Source organism: Falco punctatus (genome assembly GCF_963210335.1).
Source record: "Falco punctatus genome assembly, chromosome: Z".
Lineage (NCBI taxonomy): Eukaryota > Metazoa > Chordata > Aves > Falconiformes > Falconidae > Falco > Falco punctatus.
In genome coordinates, this window is record NC_137586.1 from 69,223,693 (window position 1) to 69,244,244 (window position 20,552).

Sequence of the window (20,552 nt, forward strand, 5' to 3'; positions counted from 1 at the left end):
TGCAGCCAGCTGTATACTGACTTCAAGCCAGCAGACAACAGCTTGCTTCTCTTAATTGCCTATTTCAGATGCACTAGGTTCAGTCTGTGGGCCTTAAAGGGTGTGCAGATCACAGACTGGAAGTCAGCTCCTTGAAATGGGTATTCTAAAACAAATTAATTTTTCTTGGGTGTCATGATACCTGATTTACTCTAAAGCCTAATCAGGGCGAAGTAAATGTCAGCTTTAAAATTGGACATGAGCTGACAAGGTGCCCTTGCAGCCCAGAAAGCCAACTGTATCCTGGGCTGCATCAAAAGAGGGATGGCCAGCAGGACAAGGGAGGTGATTCTCCCCCTCTACTCCACTCTGGTGAGACCCCACCTGGAGTGCTGAATCAGCTCTGGGGACCCAGCATAAGGAGGACACAGACCTATTGGAGCAAGTCCAGAGGAGGGCCACAAAGATGATCAGAGGGCTGGACCACCTCTTCTATGAAGACAGGCTGAGAGAGTTCGGGTTGTTTATCTTGGAGAAGAGAAGGCTCCAGGGAGACCTTACTGTGGCCTTTCAATACTTCAAGGGGTCATATAAGAAAGATGGGGACAGACTTTTTAGTAGGACCTGTAGTGATAGGACAAGTGGTAATGGTTTTAAAGTGAGATACAATAGATTCAGACTAGATGAAAGGAAGAACAATTTTTTGAGAGTGGTGAAACCCTGGAACAGGTTACCAGGAGAGATGGTAGATGCCCCATCCCCAGAAACTTTCAACGTCAGGCTGGACGGGGCTCTGAGCAACCTGATATAATTGAAGATGTGCCTTCTTATTGCAGGAAGGGTAGACTAGATTACCTTTAAAGGTCCCTTCCAACTTAAACCATTCTATTAATATATGATTAGATCTCTCCCAAATAAATGAAGCATGCAATGTTACCTGGTTGTGAAGATCTGCATAATCTTGGAGTTGCAGCCTAATTTTGCTGTTTTATGAGAGCAAGAATTTAGACATGAGTGGTCCTGGGCAGCATGGCATGTAGCCTGTCCTGGTGCCTGTGTAGAAGAGCTGCTCCCTGACCTCCTGTGTGGTCCATGCTGCTGAGCTGGTAATGTCAGCTAGAAGTTTGGCACTGGAGAAGGGCTCCTCTCTTCATGGTCTAATTTTAATTCATTACTTCATCTGAAGTAATTGCAACTACTAAGCCTTTGAAAACAACTACATTAGCTGGTTTTACTCACTGAAACTCCGTGAGCTGAACAGACATGGAGTTCAGACTGTGATCTTCCCATCAGAAGAGGCTACTTGTGCCCAGGGGTGAGGCATGTTTGTAAAATGCTGCCGTGTAAAGCTTCATGCTTTGACATGAGGGAAGGTTAGTTCTGTTGGCCAATTAATCCTTTTTCTGAATGTAATGACTTCTGTTTCTATGACAACCAGTTTGGCAGTAGGGGTATATTTCCATTCATCTATATTGCTCCGTGTGTATTTTTAATCTGACTTTTGGGACTTAAAAGGGAAAAAAGTTCAGTGTGAAGTATTATAATTTAGGATAGTCAAGTTTCCAACCTGAAATGAGAAAACAGTTCCATGAAATTAACCATTTGATCTGTAATCCCTTTTTCAACCTTTGTGTCCTGGTATTTTCAGACCTACTGAGAAACTGAGTATTCTAAAACTACTGATGCATTTTGTGGCATTGGTTTGTGTATTTCTGTCACATCTTTGCTTTTACAAAAGCACAATTAATATTAATGAATTGCATTTTTATTTCCAGGGGATATACATTTACACAGACATTCTTTCAGCATGAAGTTTGTTTACTGCTTCATCATGCTAAAAGGAATGGGAAAGAGCAATTGCTAAATTAATCTAGTTTATACAGTAATTTGTCCAAACTGGTCACCCATACCAAACACAGTGAAGCCCTCCAACATTTGCTAAAATGTGCTGCTTGCCTTTTACTACCTTCAGGATTCCTCCAATGCACAGAACTGCTGGGAGGTGGACAAAGTGCCCCACTGGGAAATCTTAAGGCCATGCTTTACCTTCTAGATACACTGCTGCCATTGTTCTGTGTTGGAATTATGCAGACTTTCTTACTGGGATCACAGTCCTATTGTCAATACAGTGGGAAACTCCACAGAAATATGGTAAGAAACTGACTGATGAGAGGAATTTGACCCATAGCTGTGGGTCTGCTCACCTTCCACTGAGAACCAAGCATCCTGGAGCTGAAATTTGTCTTTTCTATCTCTAAATGAAATCACTGAACCTAATGAGAGGCCAGAGCATACTATCTCTTATAAATTCTGGTCTGGTCAGTTCCTAAAAACTAGTGCATTTTTACATTTCATTCCAATCAAACCAAAAGTCTGATAATTATTTTAAAAAAAAACTTTTTTTCTTTAAAGTAAGGGTATATTCTCAATGGTGTATGAATGTTCACAACACAATTAATAGAGATTTGGGCAATGTAATTTATAGTAGAGTTACTTGTAACTGTGGCAATATATAAACATTCACTACTTTTTTCTAGTACGTCCCTATGACATAAAAAGCAGCACAGCATACATCATTATCACTGGTATAGCTACTTACATCTTGCCTTCTAGTCATCAAACGTTAAGTCATATAAGCTGCAAATGTGACAGCAATGCATAATAAGTCCTAAAGTTGTACCTTGAAAATGTTAAAGGAATAAAGAATTCAGAAAGCTGAAAGAAACCACAAGCATAGCTGCTTATGGAGCCTAAATCCACTATTTGTAAGTGTGCTTTGATCTTTAACCAGAGACCCAGTAAACACTCCCAGTTTTCTTGGAGTCACTGGAATAATCAGCACCTCTGGAAATAACGACTGTTGTAGTTCCTGAATTCTTTCTCATAACAAATCTTCTAGGCACTGTTTTTAACACTTCAGGATGTGGAGGTGGGCTCTTTGCCAGAAGCCTTAAAAGAAAATCCCTTGCAGAGACTTTGACATTGGAAAGCCCCCTGTGTGGGGCATGGGCAGGCCCAGCTCTGTGGTTGCAGAATGCTGGAGATAAATCACAGGAGATTGGCAACTAGTGCTACAGGACGGCATATAGGGAAAACAGATGTGCCCCAGCTCTGCACAGCTTGCACATCCTCTCCATGATCTGTATTAGCCCTGAGTAGGTCTGTGGGGTCAGTAGGAGTCATAGTGCTGTACTGGGTAGCCACACGTTCCCAGTTCCTTGTGAAACAGTGAGCACTGGGGTTTAATACAGGGGCTGAAGCCCTGGAAAACCTTTTGGTGAATCCATATCTTCTTTAGGAAATGGTGGTTCTGGGACACTTCTAAGATGTCCTATGGAGAATCCTATTGTGCTCCCTGGAGGGGTAAGAGAGAGGTGTCAACACTCTTGCTCACACCACACCTTTGAGGAAACCTGAAATAACCTTCACACTGTAGTAAATGGCACACATATGTGTATGGCTTCTGAAAAGATGGAACTTAGGAGAAATGGGGTAGCTTGTATGCCTGAGCATTTGTCATTACAGCATTTGCAAAACTTACATATACAAAAAGTTACTTTGGTTCCTGCATATATATACATATACTTTGTGTATTATAATACACAGGCAGTAGTAGAGTCAGGTAGTACGTTTATGACCAAATGATATTTCACTGACAAACATTTCATGTTAAGGCAAGGAAGGAAAAAAGAACAAGAGATACTGCCTCTCAACAGCGTTGCAGTGACTGTAAATATGGAACATTGGAAATGTGTTTATGTCCCTCATCTATCTCATTCAGAGCTATCTGACATGAAAAATTCAGGCAGAATCCTCCATCTGGGATTTTTCCAAGCTTGGCCCATATCCCAGTCAAAGACATGAATACTTGAATTGGAAAACCTGAGAATCTGATTTTAAAATACTGCATCTTAACACATTTCTGTGTTTACAAGATGATTCTAAGTGATCTTTTTCCAGAGGGGAACAAAATCCCCTTTTGAAACTGTGTATGCTACAAGATTGAATTGTTATCCAGGGGTCTGTCCCACTCCATGTTTTTACTAACTTTTGGGTCAGATTTTGATTACTGTAGCTTAAGCCCTTGGATGTAAAAATTATAATTAACACAGTGGATTTTTATGAGGAATGATGGACAGTAAGTTATACATCCCAAAAGGTCTGTCCAAGGTGACAGCATCCAAGCACGACTACTCAAAAAGTAAATCATGTTTTCTTTCCATGAAATAGGCCAAGACATGAGCTGGGACACCAGAGGGCTAGCTAAGGTTTCAAGAGGTTTGGGCTCAGTTTGCCACATGTCTATGCCAGCTGCATCTCCTCGAGTGTGGATTGAAGATATCACCAATAGAGTCATGTGGCTTCAGCCCACTGATGAAGAGGAGTAAGTCACCTCTGTAACGGCAGCGATAAGGATCTGAGTGCTGCACTGTCCTCTGCCAGGGTTATGTTCTTTATCTATACATCTCAACTTCTGCCTCTTAAAGCAGCTCATCTCAACAGAAAGTCTTACCACGTGGACTTACCTTGGCTCACAACAGCAACTGCAAGGAGCACAGTTTCATTTATAACCTTCCCTAAAACAACTGCTGTGCTTTCGACTGCTTTAAATTACAGGCTTCTGCAGCTGCCCATTTCAGGGATGCAGAAAGCTGGTTGTGTTCTCAATATTTCTTCTGATGTTAGGCAGCTCAGGATAAGATAAAATCGTGAATGCTCCTTGGGTTATAACTTGAATTTACAATCTTGACAGCTCTGTTCAGGCACATCGCCAAAAAGCTTTCGGTACATTTAAACAACAATAGGACGAAGTGATATTGTCTCCTAAGGGACAAGAGGAAACAACTTGGCCTTTCAGAAATGTTACATTGATGTGCTTTCCTAGGAACATCAAGTAAGTATGGCAATCTCCTGGTAAAGCATCTCCAGGGATCTCAACTGAAAGAAGGCTATGATATGACAAAACTGCTGGATGGAATGAAAATAAGGAAAAAGAATGGAAATGGGAAAGCTGATTCTGATAAAATAAACCTTAAATCTCAGAAATAATTTCTGTGTAGGAAAAAGGATTCTTTGTTCATTAAATAACAGTTTGAAGGGACACTTCTATAGTAATTGTTGCATCATACAAGTGCGTGATGGACTCTCAGTGTAATCTAAAACTTGTCATTTTCAGATAATACAAATTAGTTTGCATTCTTTATTTTGATAGCCATAATTTCTGTTTCATCTTGGGCAAAATAAATACCAAAATCTAGTCTTGTAAGTCATGCCACTGCATCAACAGTAAAAGGCTAAACAAAGAAAATGTGGGCTGAATAAGGCAGACAGTTTACATGAAAACAGGCACAGGTAAGACTGAGGTGCTCAGTGTTGTCTTTGCCTCAGTCTTCACCGATGTGCTCCCAGGATTCAAGAAGGAGGACCACAACCAACAAGTGGATGAAGGCTGAGTCAGGGATTACTTGCACAACACAACCCATGCAAGGCTATGGCACTCCACAGGCTGCACCTAAGGTTGCTGAGAGAGCTGGCCGATGTCCATGTAAGGTCACCCTCAAGCATCTTTGAAAGACTGTGGAGATTGGGAGAAGATTCTCAACAACTGGAGAAAGGAAAATATCAGACCTGTCTTCAAAAATGAGAGGAAAAATTATCTGGGAAACTTCAGGCCAGTCAAACTCACTTCATTCCCTGAGACAATCGTGGCATGCATCCTCTTGGAGGATGTTCCTGGGTACATGAGGGAGAAGAAGGTGATTGGGAGGTTGACCAGGAGTAAACCATGCCTGAGCCAGCTCATTACCTTGTGTGATAAATTGATCAGATTTGTGGACAAGAGGAAAACAGGGGATATAATTTAAGTTGGCTTTGGCAAGGTTTCCAACAGTATCCCAACAATGTCCTTGAATCCATACTAGAGGTTAGAGTCTAGGTGGGTGTTTTACCAAGTGGGTAAATACCTGGTTGGGTGGTCGAGTTCAGAGGTGGTGGTCACTAGGCCATATCTGCCTGGAGGCTGGTGCTTGTGGGGTTCCACAGCATCAGTTCTGGGGCCTGTCCTGGTTACTGCCTCTAGCAGTGAGCTGGGAAGGTCACAAAAGGCACTCTTTCAGGTTTGCAGGTAACACCAAGGCTTTGGGGCTGCAGTTGATTCAGCTGGGAGCAGAGAGAGCTCCAGGGCATCTAACAGCACCATGCCTATGGGGAGGGGATCAATGAGATGGGGACGGGGACAAGCTTTTTACAGCAGTGCCTGGCTGCATGCAGGAAACTCTTTTTTCTTTCCAAGGATCATAGCAATCCCTGGAGGAGCTTCCCTGAGGGCTCTGTGGACTCTGTCCTTGGAGGCTGCAAGCCCAAAAGCCCGGAGCTGAGCTCCTGCTTTGTGCAGGTGGTGAACAAGGGGCCTCCAGGGGTCCCTGTCCCCTGCCACTGCTCTGGGAAGCTGCTCTATGACTATGAAGCAGAGAACAATATACCATTGTTTTTTAAAGTGCAATTGAAGGTTTCGCATAAACACCGCTCTGATTAAGCAGTAAATGGAATTTTCACTCTTTTTTTTTACTAAAACATTTTATCATTTTAGGCAATAAATGGGATGAATCAAATCTGTGATCAAAACGCTATGACTTTGCGTGAAGACAAGGGCAACCTGCTCCCACAGCCTTGCAGCTAACTGCAGTCTGCACGTCAGGTGCCATGGTCTTTGCTTAGACTCATTTACACCTCTGCAAAGCCATTGTAAAAGTGTTACTGCCCTGATTGCTTAGTGCTTTGTATCTAGTTTGTGTGAGGGGAAATCACTACTTAAAAATTGGAGTCCCATTTTGTTCTCTGCCAACTGTGAAGTTTTAGCAATTTCCAGAAAAAAACTTGTTGACAATTTTTTTGCTTGCTTAAGACTGAAAGAAGTATGGGTGAATAAACTTTTAAATGTCTTTCTGAAACTAGCCCTTCCACTTCTTTCAGACTTTGCCAAAGGTGTCATGACTGTTACCTATTTCTGAGTTGTTTCCATGGCAATATATTCTCCTTCATATTAGTCTTATTTTGAACTGTCAGTCTTGCTACGTATGTTGCTGTTCAAGCTTATCTAGATAAAGACTGGTCTATAGTGCAAGGTCTGTCCATTTTGGTATACCCAGGAGATTTTACCGTGGTTGCTATCATACTGAGGAGCAGAGGCCAGCAGATTGATTTGCTATGGCAATAGAAAGGAACCTGATACCGATAGGCCTAACTGAAGGCTCATGCTTCACCCAGCAGGCTTTGGAATACTGCATTGTTATTTCTTTTTTTTTTTTTTTTTTGCTTAGAACAATGTGATAAATGACCTCTTGTCTTGCTCCGTTGTTTCTCTTTGCTCCATTTATTTGTTGCCACCATGCTTCCATGAATATTTTATCATTATTTCTGCAAAACATTGGCCAGCAGGTTACATGCGCATTAGTGTTTGAGAAAGTGGAATCTGTCAGTACTAAGCTTTTGAAGAGGTTTTCCATTTATTCATAGCAGAGGGGTGGGAAGGGTCAGAAGAAGCTCACTGATTTATTGAAGAGTTGGAGGAGGAGGTGGTGAAAGAAAATTAAGAAAACCGGTCATTCTGCAAATTGTTACAGGCAATACAATACATGCATGCACACCATTCCCCGCCCCCCGCCCCCGCCTTTGTTACTGTAATTGTGACACGGCATCATGTCTTCATAAAACACTCAGGAAAGACACTGCAGATTTGTTGACTTGGTTGCCTAAAACTTAAAGGAAAAAGGCTATGAAAAGAAACCAGCAGCAGACACTGTGCATATAGCTCGTTCAGCCCAGCTGAAAGCATTGTGCATTGTGTGGCAGAGCAGTTTTGAAGAGAGTGAAAGACTGTTACAAGGATCTTGATGAGATCCGGGCTGTGTCGGTCATCTGCATGTACATTTTGCATTGTAGTGACTGACTGCAGAGTTTGGCTCTGAACAATTCCATTTCCCAACTTTCACACTCTCGAGGGGGCTTAGGGGCTGAATGTTAAAGTACATTGCTGAGAAAAAATGTTTTGTGAACTTAGTTCTGTGCTTTGTGAAATACTAATATCTCTGTATGTTGTGGAGGCTGTGGGTATTCATATATTCTACGGTTATAAACTGGCTGGCTTGTGGAGAAGCAATTTTGGTATGAAGTGGGGAAAAAGGGTAGAAAATTTGGTAAGGGTTAAGAAAAAGGAAGAATTTGAGCTTTATTTAAACAGAAGAATTGACAGGTAGCTGCAGGTCAGTGTAGTTCTTTCAAACAGTTGCTGCTTTTGAAATGGGTAAATTAGTTTTGGTATTGCAAGGGTCAAAGAAGTGTTCCTCAACAACAGGAGCTCCAGTTCAGCTTAAGTGCAGGAGCTTTTTGTGTACTTAGCTGGGATAAGTCCTAATTCTTCCCAGGCCTGGTGTCAACATCCCATTTCTTATTCTTAACTCAGCAGGTGGATTCTCCTTATGCGTTTCTATTGGATTAGAGCCAGCCCTGGTGTCTGGACCTCAGCCTGCCACTGCCTCTGTGAAATATATGCACTATGCATCTTCTCAACTTGCAGAGTATCTTTAGGAAGACCTCTATTTGCATTAATGTAAAAGGTACACGCAACCTTTCAACTCCGTGTGTATAATAAAGAAGTCAAACCATATACACAGCTGTTTTTACAGAACAACCTTCTTCTGCAGACAAGTAAGATAACACAAAATTACTAGGCTAGCTCAAAGAGAAGTTGAGTTCATAGGAGAGCTAGTGCCACTTTCAGAAATGCTTTATCCTCCTAAATCTGTGCCAGTTCTCTTCCTGCAAATATCAATCACAACCTAATACCTGACACCTGATATTTTAAATAGGTTAGTTGGGCTTTGGTGGTTTTGTGAAGCAAAGCATTCTCATACAACTAGTGACCTGCCTGTAGCCAAAAGACAAAGGTTCTTCCTCCCAGGTTTGCTACACAATGACAAGAAATATTTGCCCCTACTTCACACTGTGGTGTGGCTGACCCCAGCTCAGGTGAGAAGGCTCCTGGCTCGGTATCTGTATGCAGCTCTTTATCTTCCTGTGGCACCTTGCAAGTCAAGACCAGATATATAGGGAAGAATAAACATCAGTAAAGCACAGCTGAAGACTGGTCATTGTCCCTGAAAGAACTAATTTTTCCTTGCACTGTCCCATCTATGGGGCAACATGGTGCTGGGCCCGTCACCACCATCAGGCAGTCCAGGCTTGGCAAAAGAGAAACCGAACTCTTCCTAGCCTGAAGTGAAGATTACAGGTGTGCTGAAATAGCTGTAAGGAGAGTGGAATGAGCAACAGTTGCGCAGATGGAAGATACTGAATAGTCCCTTCAAAAAACATTAGTATAGAAAGTGTGGGATAAATCCTTCACTGGTGCAAAATGGTATAACACCATTTGAAGGCAACAGACTTCCACCAAATAGCTGCTGTTACAAAACAGATGACTCTGCTTTACAAAATATCTCTATTCTGTGGTGTCCTTCATGAGTAATGAGTAATTCCTCACAGTGGGTCCACAATAACAGGAGAAAGATGCTTTCTTTCCCACTTTTCATAGACCATTGTCTTAAACCAATGAAGACAGCAAAGTACACTCCTGATGCACTTATTACACTCTCCAATTTTACCCAGTTTTGAGACATTGTCAGTGTTTTGCCCCTTCAGCTGTGATGAAGAGTATTTTACTAATGCCACAGAACCTCACTATTTATATTCCCATCTTATGCCCAGCACCTTATTTGCTGCCTTTTAGAAATACAAGCAGAAAATATAATAATTTAGCTGACTTCTCTCTTTATCTGTTGTGCTTCCCATCTAAAAAACATGAATTCACTTGCAGCATATTAGCAGGATGCATATTCTGAAGCTTCACAGAAATGCAGCAAAGCACCTGGGCTCTAAAACCTCTGCCAATGGAATAGCTGAAATTTGTTGCCACATCCTTAACAGACCCATTTATGGATTAGGTGTAGATAATAAGAAAAGAGCAGATTCATATATCCATTCTTCAAGATCACACCTAGGACCTGTGAGTAATTTTTGATTTATTGCAAAACAGTGGAAACCAGCGTCTGCAACTAGGAAGCCAGAGCCTCGAACGGGTTAAGTCAGTACATCTCTCTAATATGTGTGTGTATTTTAGACAGTCTTTTACACAGTATTAATAACTGATAGTGTTAAATGGAGCATCACAGAGCATATCTATATCACAGCTTCATCACTTTAGTTAGAATCTACATTGCAAAAGCTGAAAAATTGCTGACTCACATGTCCAATTAATTTGGTGAATTATTATTTTTATATTTCCCATTCCTGGAAACAATGTGATGCCAGTCTCTCTCTGACTGGTGGCAGATCTAGCTAGGCTTGAAATCAGAGTGTTTTTTAAAAACATGCACAAGATTCGTGTTCAAATAGGTAGCTCAGTGTAAATACATTTCATTTGTCATGGTTTTATATAAGCTATTCTGTAGTTCACTGGGAGGTGAAGCCATAGCACTTTGTCTCACTAGCAACTTGACGAGCTTTGAAGAAGGTATAAAAGACCCCATGAGACTACTCCTTACCTACACTTCCTAGGGCAGCACAGCTTAAAGTGTTGTGGAAATCCTATTTATCCCATGTTTTTGGAGACCAGCTAATCTAGGGATGATGCAATCTGTTAAAAAGGTTGTTGGACTAGTTCATGGGGAGCCTAAGAAGGAGATACTGTAGAACACTGCAGCTGTGTAGCTGAAAGACGAGACAAATGAGACTTAACAGAAATAACACAGGAAATGGTGCAAACATTCTCACTGCTCATGTTTCCCTTTTTTCCCCAGAAGGAAACCTGGACATACAGGATATTCCATGGAATTTGACACAATATTTTTAAAGTGAGCAGAAAGATACAGTGGTTTTTTTTAATGATAACCAATAAATTAAATCTTGTGAATTCATAAATACAGAGTTCCAAGAAAACTTCGACTTTTTTTGGTTGTTACATGGAGATGTCTTTGGCAGCTGCTCTCTAGAAATTCCTGAAGTGTAGAAAGAGAGTTAAATTTAACCGAATGGAGGTAAAAAACCTTCCCTTAGTGCCAAATTATTTCATCACAGTGTATGTTAGAAGTTTATTAGTGTTCATCTGAAATCTACAGTATTGAGCAGGATATTGCTCTAAATATGCCTGAGGTCAGAGCCAGCATAACAACTTCTATAAAATTGTCCTTTTGATAAGTTTGCTTGTCCTGAGACTGCAAGATGAGAATTTCTTCTTTTTAACTGTTTGTTTTTAATTTCTGGATAAAAGAATCACTTTAGAGACTGACACGCACAGGAAAATGAAATGCATTTTTCTTGTGGCTGTTCTTTCCACTGCTGTTATGAAGGAAGAGGACTGAACAATTCTGTGGTGGAGCAATACCACACGAGATATGGATGCATATCTCGTCATCATAAAAACACATTACAATAACATGGTATTAACAATCCCTTCTTATTTCATATTTTGCATGGCTAATGTTGGTGCTGTTTCTACAGTGGTATTATCTACCTTCATTAGGAAAAAAAAGGCAGACACACAGGTTACAGTTGTTACAGCACAAAGATTCAGAAGAAAAATGTAATAGAGGCATGTTGAGACTAACAAGGCTTTTCTTGTTCTTCCGAATCCCAGCAGAATTAAACAACCCAGAGAGCAGATGCTGGTTTGAGCGTTGGCTGTAAATTAGCCACTATTCAAGCAGCATCTGAAGACCATCCTGCACCTCTGAACTAAAATGTGTTTTAGAGTTGCAAGCTTTTTTTTTTTTTTTGCTCCACTTCCTAACTACCCTTTTTTTTGGAGACTTTTTGTTAAATGTGTTCTCTTGACCTCTCTGAACTGGCAGGAGGGAGAGGGTTTTACAAATTAGAGGAGACTATCATGGCTGTGTCCCTTTTATGGCCACTTTGTCCATCTTTGGGATGCCCTTCTTCCCCCTAAACTTAGTGGTTGATCTGTGCTGTGGTCAGTCCTGCCTGTCTTCTAGCCAACCCATGTATGAACACCAACCCAGAACCCAGAAGATCCTTCTCACAGCTTTGTTAATAGATTCATGTATAGAAAAACACACACAAAAAACCCAACCCCAACCCCAAAGCCCCATAATACAGGGCCCAAGCTGTTCTGTCTGAAAATGCATATGAACATAGTAGGAAGGAAAGGAGAGAACTTGTGCACCTTGAGTAATCTCTTCTTCTTTGAATTGCAACATTATTGGATGTCTTTTATTAGAGAAGTGTTTTGCGAACAGGCTCAGACTATACTACAAAATGGCTTCTCTGCATGGCTCTCTGTACCATTTGTCTATTTATGTTTTGGGGAGACAATTACAGTGGCACTAAAGTGAGCAGTTGGAAAGGGACTGGAAGGATGAGGTCAGTGGAAGGGGTGGACTTGTTTATATGACTGTAAATCTTGAGGAAAGGCTACTAAATTGGAGGGAGGCATGAAAAAAGAAATCAACTTCTGCAAGGAGTTCATGTCAATGTGTTCAGCAAGGTGCTGGATCCTTACGGATTTCAGCTGATTCTCTTCCATCTTTGGAACTTGTCCCTGAACTGCCTCATCAGCAGGAATCCATGGGATACTTTGGGAAATGTTTGGGGCATTTACTGTTTTCCTTTTACACATCCCAGCAGTAAATGTTCACTAAGCATTTCTGCCTTGTTGCAAAGCCCACTGAAGACAATGGAAAGACACCTCTCCACTTTGTAAGGGACTGTTGACCAAGCTTCTACTTCATAAACGACCAATTTCCTCCTAGGGCTGCGCAGACGCTCTGTGTATTTTCTGTGTGCAGCACACACACTGTTTATTTCTACGGTATTCTTTTGTGTTTTAAATGGGGAAGTGGAAGGGCCAAAGAAGACAGAAATGAGAAGAGGCAAAATCAGAATTCCTGACAGGCAATACAGGATAGGTGCTTTTCCAGAGCAGTAGGTTATCTGAAAAGACTGCTGTTCCCACTGGTCCTGAAGAATCAGCATGACGCAGGATCCAGAAAATAAAATTGTTATAGCTCCATAACTGCATCTTTCACAACTTTGGTTTTGCACTGAGTCCTGTGAGCTTGGCAGAAAGCCCAGAAACAGATGTCTTGCACTACATTGACATATAGTGTGGTGAGACCCAGGACAGGAGTATAATTTTGCAGCAGGCATGTGAAATATTTTTTTGTGCACTCATTTTCTGCAATCCAAAGGACTCTATTTTGGGAGCAGGAATAAGGCTGTTTTGACACCTGTGAGCTCAAAGGACTTTAGACAAGGGTCGGGGCTGGATTGCAGCATTCTGTGTCCAAGACCCATAGACAGGATCCTGGATGGAGTGACCACTGATAAACTGTCCTAGCAGGCAACAGAATTTCTGTAAATCACTCCTCTCTTTTTTTTTTTTTTTTTTCTTACTTGGATTATAAACTTGCTTCTGATGATTTTAAAGGACAAAGTCTTCACAAGCATGTCCATTGATATTTCTTCTTATTTGTGAGTACTGTGTTAACACCTGAAAGCCCTGTTAAGGTTCCAAGAGAAGATTTAGGTGTACAGATATCATGGCTACCGTACAGTGGGAGCCCAGTGTGTTCATTGTAATAGCTGGCACTCCATTTACAAGCTCATACAGAGCCTGCATAATTACACGGACAGTTCTCCCCTGAACTGCACAGTTTTGCTTCTACTGGTACTGTATTTGCACAGATTGAAGGTGGCACAGGTTTGTCTTGTTTGCCTTGCCATGCTGCAGACACACCAGGAAGGCAAGGCAGAGTTCATGTTCCTTTGAAACAGGGTAAACCCCTTGCCTCCTGGCTAAGAAAGCGGTGTAGTTGGCCATGGCCACAGACCTGAATAAACTTTTACTGCCTCTAGAAAACACAGCTTTGCCCTTAGGTCCTTGTTCCTCCTCTTTTCCTTCATGCCAGCAAAAGCAATTGCATGGCTGCTTGGTGGGCCTCCCCAGTGAAGTGAAGCAGATTAAACCCCTTTTTGCTTTCACCTCTTAGTTTTATATAAGACTTCCTTCACTCTGTGGTGTAAAAATGTTTGTACGATCATGGGGATGTGGAGGGCTAAAATGCTACCAAGCTAAACAGTCAAAAGTCAAGGAAATCACTGTTTATGCCAGGGATGAATAACAATGCCCACTTAAAATGATGGTGAAATTCTGACTGAGGTTCATTCTTCAGTGCTGCCACAAGCTGCGTTACCTGTGACAGATAGCTTCTGTGATATAGGGATGGTGATGCTTTCCCCTTTTCCTGTAAGTTTTCAGTGTAAGTTTGAGATTCTGAGGGTAGAGACTGTCTCCTGTTAGGTACTTGTACACCATCCTGTGAAACAGTCCTGATAGAGGCTGGACGCTTGCAGACACCTACAATGCAAAGAATAGTAGCTAATAAAGAAGTGGCGGAAGGGAAGTAGGGCAGGAGAGCTGTGTGTAGTGCTGGGGAGGTCTGTGGAAAGATCATTTGTGAAGGCACATTTTTGCTTTGGCGACCTGCGCTTTTCTCACTACCCAGTCAGGAAGGAGATGTATGTCACCTGTCCCATGTGTCCAAAGGAAATGTCAAGAAGTCTTCTTAAGTAGTACCCAAAGAGAAGTGACGTGGCGAAACACTTCACACACTGGCTGCACGCAAAAGCACCGGCACTGGTTCACTAACAGCTTACATATGCATTGCCCAAACAGGCCATCACTAACTGGCGCTCTGTTTCCAACATAGGTCAGCAGTTCCAAAAAGCTCGTGTGTTCCATGTGTAAGGTCCAGGCTGTCTGCTTCTGTAGGGAGAGGGTCACCATGTTCTTTAATACAGTGTAGTATCACTTCAGGTATCATTAGTTCATGAAATCCGTTGATTATAAATGTGTACACTCATAAACTAATGAAAACAATGAGAAGGGTCAGGAAGAGAAGAGCCCTTGGTAAGGTTTTATTTATTTATTTTTTAACGTGATAATCCAGACTGCTAATAGGAGAAACAAAGACTTATCTGTACTGCTATTGGTGCATAAGTAACAATGTTAATGACATAATACTTCAGAATAATTGAGACCTAAGGGGAAAGAATGACAGAGAGAGATGTGGTAGGCAAAGAGACAGTGAAAAAAAATCTTAAATAAGATTTACAAGCAATAGCATTTAATTATTTTTAAGGAAAAAATGTGAAATTGCTTTAATAAAATCTCAAAAGAAAAAAGAAAGCAAGCTGGTTTACACAGCTCAACATTTTTAGGCAGGCTTTTAACCTGCTAAAAGCTGGGGTTTTGAACTGGTGATTGTTGTGGCTTGCAGCAAAAGCCTGATATTGAAAAATTAATGTTCTTTCTCAGCTGTTAATTCGATTTTAGTGCTAGTGAGCTGGCAAAGTGTATGTGTTGCTCTGCCGTGGTGCTCTGCAAAACAGCTGCACATCTGCCATACAGAGAACTGTAGAAGCTACTAATGTATAATGGATGCTGAACTGTAAACAGGTAGGTCTCCCTGCGCTTGAGAGTCAAGTCCTGCACAAGCTCTGTTCCTCATGTGTGCAATATGGGTAAATTAATTCACTTGCATCTTCCACTTCTCATTAGGTTGGCAGCTGGAGCACTCTTACGTGTCAGAATGTGTAGGCACCGAGTACTGCCTCAGTGGGGTCTGTGCTAACCTGCTGGTGGGTGCTGCTGTCAGAGGTGTCAATTTGTAAGCTGATTGATAAGGGGTGGAACAGGGTGGCATAGTCACCATGTGCACGATTATGGTGCCTGTAAATATATTCCCACTACATTTCCAGGGAGCACTGAGAGACACCACCCAAAACATCAGAGGAGTGAGAAACCAAACGTAGAAACTGACTTTCCTCCATGGTCCTTGCCACAGGCCAAGAAAGCATCTCCTCTCATGCAGAAGGCCAACAGTCAGGTTGTAGATTTGCTGCAGACCTTAGACTGTCACCTGTTCCTTCCTGCCCAGGGTGCTGTGAAGGCAAATGCAACAAATCTTGTTGGTTCCTGAAGCAGCTGATTTTCACCAATGTGAACAAGACAAAAAACTGGTGGTAAATACAGAAGAGTGTAAGCAGTTGGGTAGTGCTGTTTTAGCCCTGCCTCCCAGCAGGAGAAGATACTTCACGCACCTCCAGGCTCAGGTAGCAGAGATCAGAGGCAAGCACAGGCTCTCGACTTGAGGTTTGTTTGCTTTGTGCCATCACAAATATATTTTGACCTTTAACATGAAGGCAGTTTGCCTTCAGTGGCCAGTAACACAGGAATGTTTCTACTTATACAGAGTAAATGCAACCGTTTGGTCATGCCATACTCATCTCCAAATGTTCACCTGTGCCTCCCAGCCATGCTGGCAGGCAAGTCTCCTGTAGGCTATGGCAGCCTGCAGCAGGGTGCACAGAAGAGAAGGCAGGCAGTTCCATTTCAGTCTCCTTTCTCCTATGCTGTCCCGTGAGGGGGTGACATTGGCACAAAACAGAGGCATTCTCAGGGCAGGAAGAGACATTTAAAAGGGGAAAAAAAAACCCAACACAACCATCCAGAAATGTGTGTGACTGAACAGGCATGTGTCTCTTCTTGTTCTGCTGCTTGATGCATTTCATGCAGACAGATGTCAATTGGACTACAGGGAGTAACTCCAGAGGGGAGAGGCTGGCAAGGTGGGAGAACACACCTGAGGGACATGTAAGCTGTGCAATGACTTCCAAATGGTAAGAGCTGGTGAACACAGGACTGGAGAGTCCAACAGACCTGAAACTGGAGCCTCTGCAGACTGAGCCGAGGAAGCAAACCCTGCAGATGGAGTTGTGTTTGAGCTTTACGTGGACTAGAAGGAAGGGTTTATATGACAGGAAAGCTACATGAGTGATTGCTGGGGTGTTCCTGTGGCGCCAGACACTAAACCAAAACTCCAATGGAAGCTGGCTTCAGCAGACTGTCTTCTCATAAGGCATATAAGGCATATAAAACATGTAGACATAAGAGCCTGGAGATATTTTACCTTCTGCTGCATAGGGCTAAAAGACACAACCCCTCATAAAAGGCTACATGCTGCCACAAAACTTCTCAACAAAAGGAATTACATCTCAGGAAGCATAAATCCTGCTCTCTTAATCTCCAGAACTGGTAATTTCTTCTCAGCAAGCAGTGGTGAGGAGCAACCACGCACTCTGAGCGGCCACTGAGTTATGGATCGCAGCCAGGGCTTGCTCCATCCCCGTCCATTGTACGCTGCCTGCTCCTGGCAGCGGGTTAGAAGCACACAGCCCTAGCTATCTGCTGGTGGGGGCTGGATCGGAGCCCCAGGCGGCGTGCAGGGATTGATGGAGGAATCGATGGAAGGACCTGCAGCCTAAATCACAGCCTGTGCCTGCGAGATGAGAGCCTGGCCAGGGTAGTGCCAGCCATGGCTGTGCTCTCTTGTACTGGTGAGTAAACATTTTGCAAAGCACCGCAGAGACCAAGAGGGAGAGGAAGCCTTCCACTCTTAGAAGGGCTGCTCAGGCAATGCAGGAATTTCAGAAGACCCAAAAGTCCAGGCAAAGCCTACTGCAGGGCAGAGCAAACTCCTCTTTTGTTTCACTTCTACATTTCTACCTGTCCTGTAAGACTAGATGAGTCCTCAAGGAGATTGGAGGCTCTCTTGACCTTAAAGGTCTTTCAGTATGACAGGGGTGGCGAGGAATAGGTGAAGAGTGTATTTAGCTGATGTGGATGGACGTGTGGACTTCAGTTCTGTAAAGTGACCTTTAGGTCAGCAAGAACTGACTATCACACAAATCCATTTTGTTTGCTTGTTTGTTTTGTAGCAGTTAGAAGACAGTTCAGAACACTCTACAGATTTCCCACACATTTTTTTCCCATTTTTTTAAAAAAGCAAAACAAAACACCACAACTATTTTTAGTTTTGATCTAGATTTCTCCTGAAGCTCTCCTAAGATGCAGCCTCTTCTGGTCTGGCTGTTCACTTTCTTCACTCCTTGCCTCACTGCTACATACCCTGAGGCCATTTGTGATGGTTGGTTTTCAATTTCAAGTGATAGCTGCAGTGCAGAGAGGGCAGAGCGGATAAGCCATGCTCTACTAGCATCACTCTCCAAACATGACCATGGTAATCCAGTGCACACAGAACCATGATATAATTAAACAAGGACTACCATCTTCAGAAGCTCCGATGGGGTACACAGATGTCAGCTGGAGAAACAAAGGACTCATTGTCCATCACTGTATATTTCTGGATCTGACATTTCTATGTGCAAAGCTGCTAAATATAACTTGTTCCGGCCTTTCCTCCATGACAAATGACAAGGGCAACAGCAAGGGCCTGCTTTTATCAAGAAGTACTGACATTGAGTAAGATTATTACCTCAGGTTACATGGATGTTCACAGAAGCATTTTAGTTGCAACTGGAGTGAAAAAACAATCAAGAAGTAGGCTTCCCAGTGGGTTTTACCCTATTTACAGCAGTGCACCATGGTCAGTATAAATATACTCCTGGGAAATACCTTGGAGTAGAAATAATCTTGATTGACAGACATCATTGTTTAGCTATGCACAAGGATATATACAGAATAATTTTACCCCATGCACTAGAACAAATATGCAGATTCTTGATTCATTTCAGTGCAAGACTCAATGAGACTGCCTTTTGCTATCTTCATCCTCAGAATCAGTTTAGTTGTAGCTGTATGTCAATTAAATTCAAAAACATTAATCTCATTGACAAAACTCACTCTAGAGTGGCAGTGCCAAAGCTGAACTTTGCAGGGGATTTTTCTGCTGAGGCTGTGGCCAGGTGGTAAGAAGTGAGCACAAGCCTCAACACTGCATGTTCCCTTCTGTAAGTCAGAAATTTTATCACAAAAGAATTTAGAACAAGTGTTTTGTGCTCAGATTTTTGCCTGAACTGGCAGGATAGTTTAAAGGAGCAGGGATGTCTTCCTGAAATTTGTGGCTGCACCCCCACAGTGATGGAGAGAAGGCAATGCTATTCTTCTCTGTACACAGGGAACACTCTCTGCCTTGCTGTGAAGCCCTTTGTTCCAGTCTTCCCACTCTGCATTTTCAAAACCAATTGCACAAGAATCCCAGGCAAGCGAGTCTCTGACTGTCACTTAATTAAATTAACACAACAAAATTGAGGGCAAGATCTTTTGGAAGAGGAATGTGATATTTATTTACAAAGTCTTTAAGCAAGCTGATTTTATGCATTCACTCTCTAACACTCATGGACTCATAAACTTCAATGCATGTGAGTCCATGTAGTTTGGACACAGAGGTTAAGGAGCACTGGCTGTCAAGTACTCATCAGATGGTTGTGGTTGTTCTTGGTAGGAGACATCAAGCTAATTTTTGGACATTCCTTTTATATCTCTTACAAACCATTAGTTGTTACGAAGCAGTCCTTCGCCTGGGGTTTGTGCTTACTTCACCTTCCATAAATCTTACATCACGTTGCTGTCCATTGACTGTTTTTCCTTGTGTGAAATGCAAGATTTTTTTGTATTTGAGATTTTTGTTCCTGCTGGTCTGATGCAAAAAGATAGGTATCTAGTGTGCCACAGTCTTCTAGCCATCCTGCTGGTGTGTGGATTGCAGGGTCTGTGGGGTCGTCAGGAGCATTGGCCTGGGGTTGTGACAAAAACAGCACTTCCCTCAGTTTTTCTGCTGGGAATGGTGTTGTGGGAGCCATGTTTCTTCTGGTATTCACCTATAGATTGCGAACCATTCTTCACTCATGCCTTTAATATTTTTGCCATGAGTCTGTATGACGTTATATTCTGTATAACTGAGCAATTATGTCGTGCTCTGGGAGTTTTTAGTAGGGGGTATGGCTTTCAAACCTAATTTTCAGTGATACAAGAATTATTTACTTCAAAAAGAAAAAGGGGGGAGGGGGAAGTAAATATCTATAGTGAAAAACAAGAAAGAATTTGAAAAATGGAGGATGTTAGTTAAATCCTTACAGACAATTAACAAAAAGTGGCCTTGGTGGAAGGAATTGACACCGTAAATATGTCAAGCTGGGGTGCAAGAAGATAAGCTCAAAGAGAACCAAGTGGTTAATGAGAATAAACAGGAGATTATTGGAACTACATATGAACTATGCTAATTGGCATACTAAGAGATCCACCCTGGAGCAAAGAAAACCCCCTACTAACAGAGCCCCCTCCCCTCAGAACATGCGTGGTGAAAAAAAAAAAAAAGAAAAGAATGTTGTACCTTTAAAAGGAGATGAGGCCTGTAAGAACTAGGGAGAATTTAGTGTGAAAAACTGTAATTGTAAACAACTATTCAAAATGTATAAAAAGTTTTATCATATGTTAAGATCTGCTGGCTTTGTGAATGTACCACCCAGTGCCATCTCTGCGCAGACATGCAACAAACGAGCATCTCGGCTCTGTGTGTGGACCAGCTCTTGCATGCTGGGTGAAGAACCCAGATCTGGGATAACATTAGTGGTCCCAGAGGGAAAGAACCTAGGAAGAACATCATCTGAGGTCTTCCCTAAACCTTGTTGAAGATGACTGC

The 20,552-nt window shown here is 42.2% G+C and overlaps 1 protein-coding gene across 3 annotated transcripts in view; it reads left to right on the forward strand.

The window, feature by feature from the left end:
* CORO2A (coronin 2A) overlaps positions 1-20,332 on the forward strand; it is a 98,713-nt gene extending 78,381 nt beyond the window's left edge. For all 3 annotated transcript variants that reach the window (XM_080372981.1, XM_080372982.1, XM_080372983.1), the window contains exon 12: positions 1-20,332. This exon is cut by the window's left edge and continues 21,146 nt beyond it. The gene's annotated coding sequence lies outside the window, so the exon portion shown is untranslated.
* Positions 20,333-20,552: the final 220 nt, after the last annotated feature.